Here is a 15,418-nt window from a genome sequence, read left to right as displayed (position 1 = left end):
TGGCATTAAATAGAAAAAAAAAAGTATGTTCTGTTATCTGGTGCTTTTCTAGCTTAGTAAATGTCTGTTTTCATAATTTGTCTTCTCTGTGTTGGCAACACGTTTTCTTATTGATACTGCCAATGGAAAAATACTCATTTGGGATTCAGCTGGGTCAATAAAATCCCCTTCAAAAACTACAGGCTTTCCACCCCCCCCCAAATGAAGGTTTGAAACAGCCCCATCTCATCTTGACATGGTAACACATTAAGTTACCTCGTCATGAGGAACATTTGGATTCCACAGAGAAAAATCTGTTAAAGCCATTAAAAGCAGTTAAACTCCACCGCGGCTCCGTTAATTTGCAGATGTTTGATAACTCCAACCATCTTCTTTTCATTTAACTAAGTGATTTCCATACAGCTGCGTCATCATTTCCTGTGCAGTCCGCCCCCCCCTCTGCATGCAGTTATACCGAGAAGACTATTTTCCCCAGGAAAAAAAAAAAAAAAAGCAGTTTTCAGGCTGCAGAGAGAGAAAGAGAGAGCGACACAGGCTCTGTTCAAGAATGGATCAGTGACCCAGCTGTTCAGCAACAAAGAAAGACAGGTAGGCTTTGTTTTTGTTTTGTTTTTTTCTTCTTTCACCTCCTTAAATGTTCTTTGTATAGAAATCTAACTAAACTTGACCTTTTTTAAGTAAGTTGCAGTTTTGCAGCAGATTTAGATAGCTGTTGTGAAGAAAACCAGAGGACCGGGAGGATGCCTCTGTGATTTTTGATATAATTAATTAAGATGTCTGACTTAACAATAGTTTGCAGACAGTGATTTAGATCGATGTCCGATGATAACTCCAGTTTAATGTTTATGTGAGAAAGTAGTTCTTCTCAGCTTTAGTGTTGCACTTGCATGGCGGAGCCTACAGGGGGCGCCTCAGACTTTGAATTTGATCCAGTCCGGACTCAACGGCTTTTGCATTCATTTGTGTTTACCTTTCATTTCATGTCCCAACAAGCTCCTGTTCAATTTTTAAAATGTCTTTCTCACACATTTGCCAAAACTATCCCTACTAACACACACACACACACACACACACACATGCACACACACACGGTCATGTTTCGATATCTCAAGAAGACATTCATTCATTGACTCACATTCATTTTGCCACTGTAACCTTAAGCAAAAGTTATTTAGACTTTCTTTTTGTATCCAAAAGGGACGCAGATCCTCACAATTCTTATTAGATTTATATTCTCACAACGTAAATAAATATAGGCACACACACACAGTGTACACAATGTGACACCATATCACTACATTCAAGGGTTCTTATCCAGCTCAACTGATGTTGTGGCTGCTGTGCGGTCAAAAGCTGAAATGCCATGTGAGATAAAGGAATGCCCTTGTGCTAAACTGTTCTGCTTGCTGCTCTGCCAGCACATCATGTTGTGAAACTGTAGCTGCAGCTATTCAGAGCATTCTTTTTTTTTCCTTTTAGAAACAATAACATCTTATTGTTACTTTTACAGAGAGAACAATGAAACTTTTGTGTTTCAGACAAAAGATTTCAGTTAAAGATTTTCTCTCAATAATCACATTCCCCTTTTTAAAATGACCCCCCCCCCCCTCCCACCGCCTAAAGGGTTTCTATATCACACCACAAACTGATAATTGTTAATTACTGTAACCCAGTATGAAGGGACCCCCTGTCCTTGTCAGCAGTTATGCATAAGGTGGTTGACTTTCTAAGGTGATGGATGGATGGACTGATCTTAACAATCACAGAATAGCCTCTGTACCACGTGGCCTTTTGTGCATTCAGATATGTATGAATACAAAAAAGTAAGTGTGTAAACAGTGATGTCAGATATGATTAAAGGAGACACTTCCAGCTGATTTCTTCACTTCTAAGGAGGAGAGTCTGTCTTAACTCAACAGCTTACGTCTTCTCTGTCGACGCCGTCAGGCTGCATCTCAGGGTGTTGAAAAGACACGTTAACTTAATCGGCAAGTTAAAGAGCTGCCTTGTGTCTTTTTCTGAAACCCAATGTGGTGTTACACTGACTTTGGCTTTTTGTGCTCTCTTCTCACTGAACCTTTAGGAAGCAAAAGGAAAGACTTAACAGTGTCTTTTTGTTGTTGTTGTTGTTGTTTTGTGAGTGGCAGAGGTCTCACAGAGATGTGGAAGAGTCGGCCTGAGTGACTGAGAATCTGTTTTTATCCCCTTATGACTGCAGCTTTTGGCAGGTGTGTAACGAACGTCCACTGTCAGTGCTCTGCGGTCAGTCCCGAGACCGAGGTTACAGTGATTCACATAAAGTTTTAAAAGTCTGGCTTAATTGGGAGTCCTTTTCCTGCCTGGTAAAACTTCATGTATGTTTGTGACTCCGTGCTTTGATGCTCCTATGTCCTGTAAGAAGAGGATGTGGCTTTTAATGAGAAATCCAGATGGCACTGCGATCAGTGGAACAATGAATTCCACATTATGTTGTGGTTAAAAAAAAAAAAAAAAAACCCAAAACATCTCACAAATAGCTGTTAGTGCCTCTGTCTTTTGTGCTCAAAATGTGCAGATTTGAAGTGTTTTCAGGAAGGACAATCTTTATGAGACCTTGAAAGGATTTGACTGGGTCTCTGTAAGAAAAGCTTCACAGTCACTGATCTGTAGGCTTCCTGCTGACTTCATGTTACAAACCGCGATCACGGATGTCTGGATTTTGTGACTTCCTCTCTCTTCCCAGGCTCGTGGGATGATAAGACACCCCATGAGACTGAAAGGAGAATGTTTATGGATGAGCACTCCCTCAGAGTTTGAGGTAGAACTGTTACACGGAGGAGCACGGACAGATAACCATGGATGACAAAGGGTTTCTCTTGTAAAATAGTTATTTATTTTTATTTATCTAACCTTTATTTATACAGGTAGTCCCACTGAGATTCAATTTCTCATAAGTTGGAAATGGTTCTCTCGAAACTTCCTTTGTTCTGCTTTCAGACAGGACGAAGCAGAGAACATCTGCTGAGGAAACAGAGCAAATCTTAAGATCTAAAGTCCGTTTTAAAAGACATAATTATGATCCCTGTGTGTCCAGTGCAAATTTGCTTTCTTATTGTCAGCATGTCATGTTTTGAAGACACCTGAGAACAAAAAACATACTACACTAGTTAGGAATTAATGTGTCTTTCTATTATTTTTGTCTCTTAATGTATTTGCAGGCATGAAACACATTTTGTTTTTGCATCCAGTTTAGATTGGGGGTTCAGCTTCAAATCAGCTATGACAAAAAAAACCCATCAAACAGTAACGTAAGGTACCCCTGTGCTTTTACTGAGTAAAACAACAGCAACAAAAAAAGATGTTTCACTGCCCTCAGGCTTAAAGCATCACCGGTGAGTCGGATTTGGTGTCTCCTGCCTGGTCTGTGCTCTGTTGCACCTGGAAACAGTCCCACAGGTGATGTCATGGAGTCTTGGCATGTACCTGTGCATCAGTGCAGCCAGGCTAAAGGTGAAACCACTGGAGGTCACTAGAGGTTGGTGGTGTGGTGTTTAGTACTGTCACATCACAACAAAAAGGTCCTGGGTTTGAAGGCCTCTGGCCCGCCCACTGCAACCCAGAGTTAGATAAGTGGAAGAAGATGTATGGATGAATGGAGTATCTAAAGTCTGTGTATTTGCTTATAGTCTGAAGATGACTAAAAAAAAGTAGAGCTTTTGTTCTAAGAAACATTGTGCACTTATTTCATGCACATTTCCCCTAAAATTTAGGATCTGGCACACTGGTGTGTGCGCTGCTCCCTTCATGGAACAGCACAGGATGGCTGTAACTGAGGCATCCTGGGGTAGAGGACAACACTGAAGTCTTTGGTTTGAGGGACAGATGCCTCACAGACTTCATTATTAAACAGCACCTGTAAGAATCAGATTTGAGTCATCATCTGAAGCACTTTGAGCAACAAGTTAGAAAATAAAGTGTGTTTGACTGACTTTGAGTGCGCTCTGGCAAAGCAGCTGCACTTAAACAGTGAACAGATCGTAAGGGATCTTTTTCCAATTAATAAAATGTTACTACATAAAAATGCCTGTATCCACATGTATTTGCACATGTGGATAACACTGATTAAAAAACTCGGTCAGTGTTTCTCATTCATTTTGGACACGTAAAAGGCATCTTTGTGCGTGCTGGGGAGCATTTTTCAGCATCACAATGCTCTGGCAACGCGGATTCATCCCATCAGCAGCCCCTCGGCTCCTGAATATTCATCCACACTCCTCAGCCCGTCCTGACAATAAACAAGAGGCCAGAGGCTGAATGCCTGGCTGGGAAAGGGGAGGGGGGGGGGGGGGGGGGGGGGGGGGGCGCAAATCCCGACAAAAGTGGGGGGCAAACAACCCGTTTCCATGGTAACAAGTCCAGCCTCTGCACTCTGCAACAGGCTGTGAGAGCGAGGAGAGGGGAGGCAGGAGGGCTTTTTCTTTTTTTTTTCTCCTCTTTTCTTTTCTTTTTTTTCGTTTCTTTTTCTTTTCTTTTTTTTTTTTGTCGGTTTTAGTTGGAAAGACATAAGTCGCAGTTTATTGAGAAGGGCAGGTATCCGGCAGAGCCAGCCAAAGTTCTTCACCGTGTAGACGACCGGGATTTGTGCGTCGCAAAGGGATTATAATCTCAAGATACCAGCAGCCATGGATGTGAGGGGAAACTCGGAGGTAAAAGCCGCCCGCTTTTTTTTTTTTTTTTTTTTTTTTTATAAAGTTATCGTCGAGCTACGGCAGGAAGTTTAATTTGTTACAAAGCGGCAAGTGGCACAAACCAGGGGTCGAAATAACTTTAAAACGTTTAAAAAAAAAAGCTTGCAAGGTGCGTTAAAGTGTCTCCATGTGACCTTATTTGGTCAACGACATGCTAAACGGTGAAGTGCGGTCATCGGCAGACTGCTTTTCTTTCTGTCCTCCTCAGCCCCCCCCACCACCACCACCCCCAGCTGACCCTTTGAATGAAGAAAAAAATGTCCCAGCGGATACAAGCAGTAACTCTGCGGACTTGTAATTAGTTATTATCGGTCAAACATCCCTAAAGTCAAAGCAGCAGATAAGCAAAAAAACAGCACAAGACTCCAGATCACACGACTCTGAACTGAGCACCCTGTGTCCTTTTCCTGTTGTAGCTCAGTCTTGACTGGGGGGCGACTTCTTTTTTTGGCCAGGGAGGGTAAAAACACAAATACTTCACATGTTGTTTTTAAATTTTCTATTCTGCTGTTAGTGACATAAGCATATTCTGCTTATGCTCGCCTTTACACACTTGTACATGAGTTGTTTTCTTTGTTAAAGCTCACCATACATTTGGAGATTATCTGCTGTGCTACATGTCATGTAGTGTTGCCTGCAGCGGTCTGAAGTGGCATTAATCGCACCTCCACAGACAAAATGAACACGTACGATGGTTTTAAACTCCAGGTTTTCAGCTCTGCTGGTTGGTTAGGTGCCTTTAATTTTAATTCATCTGGCCTGACTTAGGTGCAGACGCAGGTCCAGGTTTTGTTTATTTTTTTTAATGACTGAAACGTGTGTATTTACTTATTAGAACAACACTGGGAAAAAGCCTGCTTTCACTACACTGAGCTTTGTGTAGGTTAAGCATAGAGAGCTGCGTGGCTGTCTGTGTCAAATGTTTTGGTTCCTGAATATGAGTTTTCTTAACAGATCTCAGCCTAAATCCTTATGATCTTATCTTATTCACCATAATGCAAACCCTATGGCTGTGAGCGGTTTTCTTTAGCTTTCTTCCCCCTCCCTTAAAACTCTTTCCATTGTGCAGATCAAACAATGCCCTTCCCCTCTCACTGGATGGGACTGTCAACACAAAGCTATTGAGGAAGTTCTTCTCTGTTCTCCCTTCACTTTAACAGGAGTGAACCTGGCCTATCACCAGATGCTTTTTAAAGGGGCTGTTGTTCACTCGCCATCACAATTAAAGTTTTGTTGATCTTCCAGATAGATTTATTGTAATTTGCTGAGGATTGCTGAACTGATTGAGGGTCTGAGGCTGCAGTTTTTCTCACCATCTTGCTGAAGGGATCCTCGGGCGTATTTCTTCTGAACTGGGAGGGGTACATTTCTGTAACATGCGGTTTTGACAGATTTCCCAGTCTTAAATCTGCAAATCACAAGATCATCTTCCTTAGCTTCCCTCAAAGAGCTACAGAAGGCACAAAGCTCCCTTTGAAAGCAAGCTTTTCATCGCCTCTCATGGAAGCATTTAAGCTTATGTGCATATATCTACAGCAGGAGAGATTGATGCTGGTGCTGTTGTGTAGTCTGTGGCTGTGTTAGCTGGTTCAACTCTCACATTCACATCTGATAGATGCTGTTTCTCAAGGCTGTCTTGTGTTGAAGACTTACATGATGACACTGGTAGGTCGCAGGTATTACAGTGTCACAAAAAGTTTGTATTTTTACACATTTCGTTTTTTTTTTTTTAATAGTTTGAAAATGTTTAGTTTAGTTTTAGTCTTTTTTAATTATTATGATATAGCTCATGGTATTTATCATGGTATTTATCCCGGACAAGATTTAAGAAGTTCAGAATCTGCGTTATAATACAAACAACACATTGGGAAGGACTCTGACTTACAATCATGCTTTATGTCTTAACAAACGGAAGTGCACCAAAGCCTCATCAGGCACATTGTGTTGACACATTTGACCAAAGTGACAAAGACTAAAAATGAGCACTTTAGCTCTACATGGCCTTTCCTCTTATCCTCTAAACCAGAAGTATGGCTTCACTTATTTTTATTTCAGTCAAGGAAAATGTTAGTTAAGAACGAAGTTCATTGGAGGTCACGCTGTGTGACATGGATTTAAAAAACTTTGTTAGAACATCAACTTTGATGCAGATAGACGACACAATAATGTGACCTGACCTAAGATGCACTCATATTCATACTATCGGTCCCCATGCTGCAGCCCCATCATACAAAGCAGGGTTCTGCCGCCACGATTCAACAAGATTTTTCCCACTTGTTGGCATCCCAGCCTTTTAGTTTTGCATATTTTACTTCCATCTATTCAGTATGAGTTTTGTTTTTACCTCACCCATGCAAAGGATCAATGAGCTGTCTGTCCCTCCACAATTCAGAAGAATCGCTACTCCTCCTAAAGTGTTAGTCAGATTTTAGTAAAACTTGAACATAGTGATCACCTGATGGGTTTTCACTCAAAATGTGCTCTAGGTTTAGGTCATATTTGTCATCCTAGAGCACTGGTCAAAATTTACTAAAATGAGATTAATTTGTCCTGGATATGAGTGTTTGAGCGCCTGCTTGACTTTGACTCTCATTAGTTTGTGCAGCACAGCAAAACGTATCACTTTACAATAACTGGTGAAGTGTGATGGATCATGAGTGGGATGAGCTACCACGTCACTGACTTTCTGCTTTTGTAAGTGCTGATGTCAAGTTGATCAGCGCCTCATGTGATACTCCATTCCTGTTGTTTGGTTAGTAGATTTAAGTCATAGCAGCAGTCATATTGTCTGAAGTTTGTCTGGATAACATTGGTTGCAAGACCTTTACAGCTGCCAGCTATGAACCCCTCTTACAACGTGACGTAGTGACAGTCATTGTTTTGGTGCCAAACCAAAGACGTCACCGTGGCTCTTTCACATTAATCATCTTTCCTCTGGGACTGCCCAGAATTGCATGTATGCCTGTCTTAAGCTTAATCCATTTGCATTTAGCAAAAATCTACTGTTGGTGTGTCTTAAGGTTTCCTGGGAAATTACTGTAGCTTAGTTTTCTCTCCAGCAGCAGTGCCTACATAACTCCATTTCTTCTCACCCACTCACAGTGCTGCCAGTCATGTCATTGGCTCTGGTTGAACAGTGCGTGTTATTTATTTATTTATTTTTTTAATTTTGGTGTTTTAAAGATGTCAAGTGCAGGGTTTCTACAAATCTTTTGGTAACAGCCTTTTTTTGATTGTCTTTTAATAAAAATCTAAACTCTTTTTCAGGTTATTGCATTTGAAGGAAAATTAAAGCTGCAATCTTCAGTGTAACTTAACCTCCGTATGTAACCATTTATAAGCTCCCTCTGAGCTGTGTAGTTAATGGGTCGTAATGTTTTAATGGGATATTGCATACCATGTCACAGTAACATAACATCATCATGTCGATGTTATCATGCCGTAAGATGTCCTGACTTTATTTATGCAGAGTGCTGCATTTGTCATCTATAGTTGCGTGCTGAGCTGCAAGCAGCGCGCTGGCCGGTTGGATGCCTGAATACAAACACTCTCAGCTGTGTTTTCATTTCTTAAACACTTGTCGCAACCTGTTGATACTCAGACTAAATGGTGCAAGCTCTACAATTACAAAGGCTCTTTATAAAGTAGACAGCCTCGAACCTGTAATGAATTGCTAGTGGATTTGACTTGGAGCATAATTTCCCCAGTGCCATTAATCAGCACATATTGACTTAAGTTTCCAGATTATTGAACTCAAAACAGCTAAAGCTGAGGAATTTCTTTATCTATATCAGCCATCGCATGCCTAAAATGACTTCCCTAATGAGATCATGTCCAGTTATGTTAATTAATTCACTGGCTACTTAAGTCAAGACTACCAATGCCAGTGTAATCAGTGAGAGCCAAGTTGCTTTGCTCAGAAGGTTTTCATCAGTGTAGCCTGTCTAAAATCTGAATGAAAAAAAAAAAAGGGTAATTTGATCCACATACTTTGAGTGCTCCACAAACAGCTCATATTTGTTCTGTTTCTAACTTAAACTGCATGGTCAAATTCAGGGAAACATCACATTTATGGGCTAAAGAACCCGCTGTCAGCTGTTTTTAAGCTTTCATAACTAGTGGTGGGAAAAAAAAGTGTATCAGCAGTGGAAACTGTAATGAAAAAGTGGTGATGTCGCTGGCCCTCGTCCAACTCTTTCCAAAAATCATGACCTATTTTGGGGAGAAAAAAAAATCCATAAACCTTGTAATGAATAATTTCATGTAGGAACTCTTTTCTTTTTTGCATTTGTTGGCAGCTGGCTAACATTACAGCTCAGCCAAGAATGGGCACCATTAGTGTCACGCTCTTACTGTTACTGTTAATGTGAGTCTCCAGTGATGGCCAGATGGACATTTTCCCCGTGGAGAGTGATACATTCGGTGGGTGTACTTTGGTAAAAACACACTCAAAACAAAACAAGGTTTGTGTATATATTGAGTAACAGGGTTGTGATTTCTGGAAAGAGCCATTGCTGCTGGGTACTTTTTTGGTGCTTTGAGCATGTATGCAAACATGTAAGCAAATACGTAAAATTAGATTTTAGGGTCAACTGTTCCTTTAATTTGCAAACAGACAGCCTGAGAAATGACACAGGAGAACAAATGAAGCATGCAGGTATTAGTAAAGCTAAACTCTGGCTTGGTTTACTTAAAATCCAACTTTAAGACTTTGACAAACATGAGCATATTTTGTGTCCTTGGAAAAGTCAAAGATTTTTCTGTTGGAGGTCAGCTTTGTGACACAGATACACCCCCACCCACCCACCCACCCACCCACCCTGCTGCAGATCAGATGGACATAAGCCTGTTTTCCACATGCCTGCCTCTGCAGCTGTGCATGCTCATATCTAGGTTATACAGAAGGGTTTTTCATCTTTTCCACAAGGAGAAAATATGCCATGATTACCCTGAAAAAAAGGAGATAAAAAAAAAAAAAATTCCAAGTATTGTTTCCACCTGGACAGTCGAGCTACAGTGGCAGCATGGCGAAACATGTGGTAGGGTAATTATATAGGTATGGCTATGTACAACTGCCAGTAGCACTGACCTTGGTGGTTTTATTTTACATAGGTACACAGAGGCTGTCAGAGCCTTAAATGGGTCTCCAGAGAGTCACATTATGAACACAATGCATATAGACAGTACAGGTTTTCAGTTTCCGATGGGAATCTTTGCTTTCCCATCATGTTTGGCTCATAAAATACCTGACATACAGTGTTCATGTGTAGTGAAAATGATTTTATGCGCTTCTCTGCCGACATGATTCCGCTCGACTGGCTCAAAGGACTTTGTCCACTGGGGACAAAACTCATCTTTCAGGAGATAATGAAACAATGGTGTGGATCAGTGTGTGGGCTTATGCACTCACATCTGCCAGTAAGTTGTGACGTCTGGAAAGACTTGAGAATTTGCAGAGATTTTCACCCTGCCTTTCCCCATTTGTTTTTGGCTGCCTGTGAGCTCTGTGGCAGTTTTAAAAAAACCTTGAAGTCAGGTTGCTGATCAGCAAAAACAGAGAACCAGGTCAACCAGAAAAGCAGAGAAACAAGAGTCAGGCTCTGTTTATGAAAGCTGTTGTGTCTCCTCCTGCTGCTCCATTTAAAAAAATTTTTTTTTTTACATTTCAAAAATACCTGAAAGGAAACATGAAAGTTTGCCCACTGTGATAATAACATGAAATTGTTACATAAAGTTAAGCGATTGTGTTATGATCTGAAGATCACTCTCAGTCAGGTGCGTATTTGTGTAATCTTACACTGAATGAGAACAGAGCTTTTGGCTTTGACTCCAGGTGTTTCTGCCCCTCTGCTGTGCTTCCTTTCACCCTCTGAAAACATTCTTTAATGTTTTGAATGCAGCCAAGGTCTGACGGATAACGCAAATATTAGCACATTCCTGCAAGTTGCAGGGAGAACTATGTATCAGATAATATGTCAAAAGTGACAGTGCCAAGGACATGTAGACTCTCTTTAAAAGACACACGCACACACTACAGACTGATAAAAGACTTACTTTTTAACCATCTCTCCCTCTCAAGGACACACTGAGCACAAAGAGCTCTTTTATTCCAGGCCAAACAGCCTAATGGAGACACTGTCATGGTCCCATTTCATCAATGTGCTCCTGTTGCTGGGGGAACATATGCGTCATTGATATGCCTCTCATGTAATCACTTAATACTTCTGGACATGAACATGACAGAACCAGGAAAAACCCTGAAATGGGAAAGCTAGCTAATTAAGATGATGGTGTTGAATATAAAAAAAGTGCAAAAAGTGACAAGTTACCTTACAGGATTTGTTTTTTATGCCAGAGCCAGTCAGATTTTTAATCTCTGTGTTGAGGTTGAAGCAATTAAGAACTGGCTCTTGGGAAAAAAAAAAATAAGGAAGCAAAACTCTTAACTGTCTAAGGCTGGATGTTGGGCTTGCAAAGTTAAGATCTGAAAGAAGAAGCAGTCCAGTTGTTTAGAAATATGGATATGTGGTTAATTGGAACAATAGAGTGTAAAAAAAGGATGGATGTAGCCATAGTGACATCACCCATTCCTCTGTGGATTGTTGTTTTGACTTTAGGGCCTTTTGTCCACACCCAAAAGTCCATAGGATTAGTTTTTTTGTTTTTTGTTTTTTTTAAGCAGGACATAACCATATATAGAGGGTAAACCTGGGGGGCTATCAGCTCACACTAGCGCTGTCTAACTAGCTAGAAAGGTGCATAGCTAATTCAGTGTGATATTAAATGGGATGATAACTTTGGCTTGTGACAAACAGGCTTAAAACAAAATGTACTGACCTGAAAAACTAAACAGGGCGTCTTTTAGCACAATCAAATTCCATACAGGATGAAACCGCACCCGTTTCACTCTCAAAACGGCCGTTCCCTTAATAATGATTAACTTTAAGCCTCAGCACAATTAAAACAGGTGAGTTATTAAAAAAATTACCAACTGTAGTTGCTATAAAAGGAAGGGAAATTAGCTTTAGAGATCAAACTGTTTTTTGTACCATGTTTATTTAAGCTGCAAGGCTGTTGTTCATTTCAGTCTGTGGGCCTTACATTAAATTAAAAGAAACTTTTTAAATAAATAAAAGTGGGTGCATATTCCAGTATTTACACGATGCTATAGAAGAATCTACATTTTCCCTCAGAGTGCCATATTGACCTAGATTAAGTAAGAAAAGGAGCTTATATTGGATAGCTACCTGGAAACATGATTACAAGTTACAGTTAAAACAATAATGTAAAAACACATACCCAAATGCAACGTTGTAAATTAATTTTATTAGTTGTCCAATGTCCACCACTGCATAGGTTGCCTATGAAACACACTGAATAACTACAAACTCTTGTAGTCATTCAGCTCAAAGCTACTTAACTTAAAGTGGTTTTTGAGATTGTTCTGTTTTCCTCTGTGGAAGGCTGGATTGAGATGGTTTGTGGGCTGGTTCAGGCCCATATGTGACCTACAGACAGCTGCTTTATTCAGTAATTTCATACTAACTGTGGGCCAAATGGCTAGGTGTAATATGAAAGAGTCAACTCAAATTGATTAAGCCACCAAGATCATCATCTGACGCTGCAGTTTTAGTGTCTGGGTTCTGGTTTAGATTTTCCACCCTGTTACTTCACTGTTAGAGACCAAAAAACAGCCAAACAGAGAGAGGCTATTTGACTGAGTACTCAGGTAGGCATGAACACACCTCCAACAAGTGTTACTTTTGTGGCTTAATGGTAAATTTGCTTCATTTCCTTACAGTCTGCATCCTCACATATTCAAGTTCCTCCTAACAAACCCTTTAGGAAGAAACCGCAGACCAAGCAAGCCAGAGACGTGTGGGTGAACAGAGGGGGCACAGAGGAGAAAAGAATGGAGACAGAAGAACTGTGTTTCTACAACAACAAGACAGCAACCTCAGGCTAAAGTGCGTCTTTTAGTGTCCTGTAAAACACCAAACATTTTAACACCGTGGCGTGTCGAGGGTTTCGTCACTTGTTGACCATTACTTTGCCCTTGGCTCTGACATCTCAAGAGAAAAGTTGTCTTGAATGTGGTTGAATGCACTTTAAAGGTACTCTAGAGCTTTCTTAGAAGTGGTTGTTTACAGCCAGTAATTTTGTGTAGAGAGATGGTATCTGATCTCAGGAAGTCAGTTGGCTAACGCCTTGGTGTTTACACTGCAAAGAGTGACCCATTTCTGTGATCATAGCTTCCTCAGCCCCCAAAAAATGAAAACAGTAAATTTACGCAGATAAAAATTGCCTCGAATTTATCTGCATTAGGTAATGTTACTTAAAAGAAATTGAAATCTTTTGGTGTTTCTTTAAGGTGTTACAAATCAAATCAGAATATAGTGAATATCACCTCCAAACACTCTAGTTTCATCAGGTGTGACTTTCTGAATTTATGTAAGTGTCATATTTTACCTCAGATTTTGAGTAAGATGAAAGATTGCAATTCTTAGGTTTTCTCAATGTCCTGTTCTTTGTGCCAAGCCTTATTTGTTAAGCTTTTATCATTGTTTAGCCCATCATGAATCAGTTTGGATAGCTATGTGTATTAGGACAGTCCTCAATGATAGAAATGTGGTTTGTAGAAATCATTTGAGAATTTGTCTAATTTCAGATCAGCTGTCATGTTGATTGATGACTGTCTTGCTCTGTGGCATGTGAGTGGACGCTTATGTTTAAGGTCCTCTGGTGAAACTTACGTAACTATCTTGATCACTGGAAATAGACGTTCCTTTCTATATTTTCTCCCCTGTTTTGATGGGAACATTCTGTTTAAATTCACACTGAGTTTTAGTGGTTTTTGTGGTTCACAGAGAAGCAGCAGCACTGGGGCAGGACAAGGCAGCGTCATTCTTTGTGTTGGATGAAAATAATGATGCATGCCTTGTCCTCCTAGCTCAGTCCGCAGTCCACAGGAAATAGCTGACAGCAGGAATGCTCCCTCTCTCTTCTCATCTGTCTCTATAGGAATCAGCTCCACTACTGGTTGGCTGGCTTCTTCATACAACAGCTTCCTGTAAACAAGTCATGCTGCCAAGCACCCTCCTATCCTCCAACTCTGATCTCTGGGGAGCTCCATTTGACCTCCTCGTGCACCAGAACAATTGCTTTGAGCCCTCTTGAAAGGGTCAGTGCTGCATTTTCAGGGGCACTGGCCATCAGTTTGAAGGGAGGCTAACTGCTAATTTGACAAACTTCAGTAAATGTTAAGGAAGGATGTCTTAACATCTTTTTTTTTTGCTACATCATGTTATAAAGAGGGGATTGTTTTACATGAAAACAATAGGGTTTTCATTGCAATATTCTTTTCACTTTTTTTTAAACATGAAAGGTGGTAGATATGTTTTTCTGCTACCAGAAAGTCCAATTAGAACAACCATATAATTACTGCATGAATATAAGCCATTGATTACAACTTGGTAAAGCCTGGAAAGATCAGGATATGGGTTAAAATAGCAGACCTTGGTTGCCTCTATAGCTCACTGGGCTAAACTGGCAGCTTATAGGCTGTAAGGCTATTGCAAAGGCCCGGGTTAGAATCTGTCCTGGAGTGTTTGCTGTGTGCCCTCTCCTATTCTCTTTCCCAGCTTTCCTGTCAAATCACAATAAAGCCCCCCCTCAGTATGGTGAAAAAAGAAATCAGTACTTTTTGTGTTAATGGGCTTGGCTTGCTGTGCCATCCATCTACCCTGACCTCCTCCCTATGCAGTTTATGTGCCTCTACAACTAAATCATCTCACTTCCTCCTTTGTTCCTCTGCTAATGTGCCCGTGGCACTTTAACTATGTTATTTATTTATTGTAGGCTGTACTATTTTTATTCTTTATCCTGCTGCTGTAACACCATAATTTCCTTGTGGGATCTGTGGAATACTGTTGTAATGAAATAATTGTGACTTGTACTAAACTGCTTGCTTGGGTTTCATTTTTATTAGAGGACAACCTTTCATTTTTCAGTTGTAAAACGCTCCACTGTTGATGTATGTGGAGAAAGTTCTTACATGTCGACATGAGGACTGAAGGAGCTGGGATTAAACTTTCTGGTTTTATGTATATCTGTATACACTATATTGCCAAAGTTATATTTATTTACCCATCCAAATCACTGAATTCAGGTGTTCCAGTCACTTCCATGGCCACAGGTGTATAAAATCGAGCACCTGGGCATGCAGACTGCTTCTACAAACATTTGTGAAAGAATGGGTCACTCTTAGGAACTCAGTGAATTCCAGTGTGGTACTGTGATAGGATGCCACCTGTGCAACAAGCCCAGTTGCGAAATTTCCTCGCTACTAAATATTCCACAGTCAACTGTTAGTGGTATTATAACAAAATGAAAGCGATTGGGAGTGACAGCCTCTCAGCCATGTGGTAGGCCACGTAAAATCACAGACAAGGATCAGTGGATGCTGAGGCGCAGAGTGTGCAGAGGTCACCATCACTGCAGACCTCCAAACTTCATGTGGCCTTCAGATTAGCTCAAGAACAGTGCATAGAGGGCTTCATGGAATGGGTTTCCATGTTCGAGCAGCTGCATCCAAACCTTACATCACCAAACACAATGCAAAGCATCGGATTCAGTGGTGTAAAACATGCTGCCAGTGGACTCTAGAGCGGTATTCTCTGGTTAGATGAATC

At 40.7% G+C, this 15,418-nt stretch overlaps 1 protein-coding gene across 2 annotated transcripts in view; it reads left to right on the top strand.

The window, feature by feature from the left end:
* The first annotated feature begins 492 nt into the window (after nt 1-492).
* dennd2b (DENN domain containing 2B) overlaps nt 493-15,418 on the top strand; it is a 60,396-nt gene continuing 45,470 nt past the window's right edge. Inside the window, exon 1 of one of the 2 annotated variants that reach the window (XM_030718234.1) lies at nt 493-588. The gene's annotated coding sequence lies outside the window, so the exon portion shown is untranslated. Of the gene's footprint in view, nt 589-4,392; nt 4,686-15,418 lie in introns of those variants that run through there. The other variant, XM_030718225.1, reaches the window with a different exon arrangement.

The sequence above is a fragment of the Archocentrus centrarchus genome, chromosome 3 (genome assembly GCF_007364275.1).
Source record: "Archocentrus centrarchus isolate MPI-CPG fArcCen1 chromosome 3, fArcCen1, whole genome shotgun sequence".
NCBI lineage: Eukaryota > Metazoa > Chordata > Actinopteri > Cichliformes > Cichlidae > Archocentrus > Archocentrus centrarchus.
This window is presented reverse-complemented; position numbering and strand designations above follow the sequence as displayed.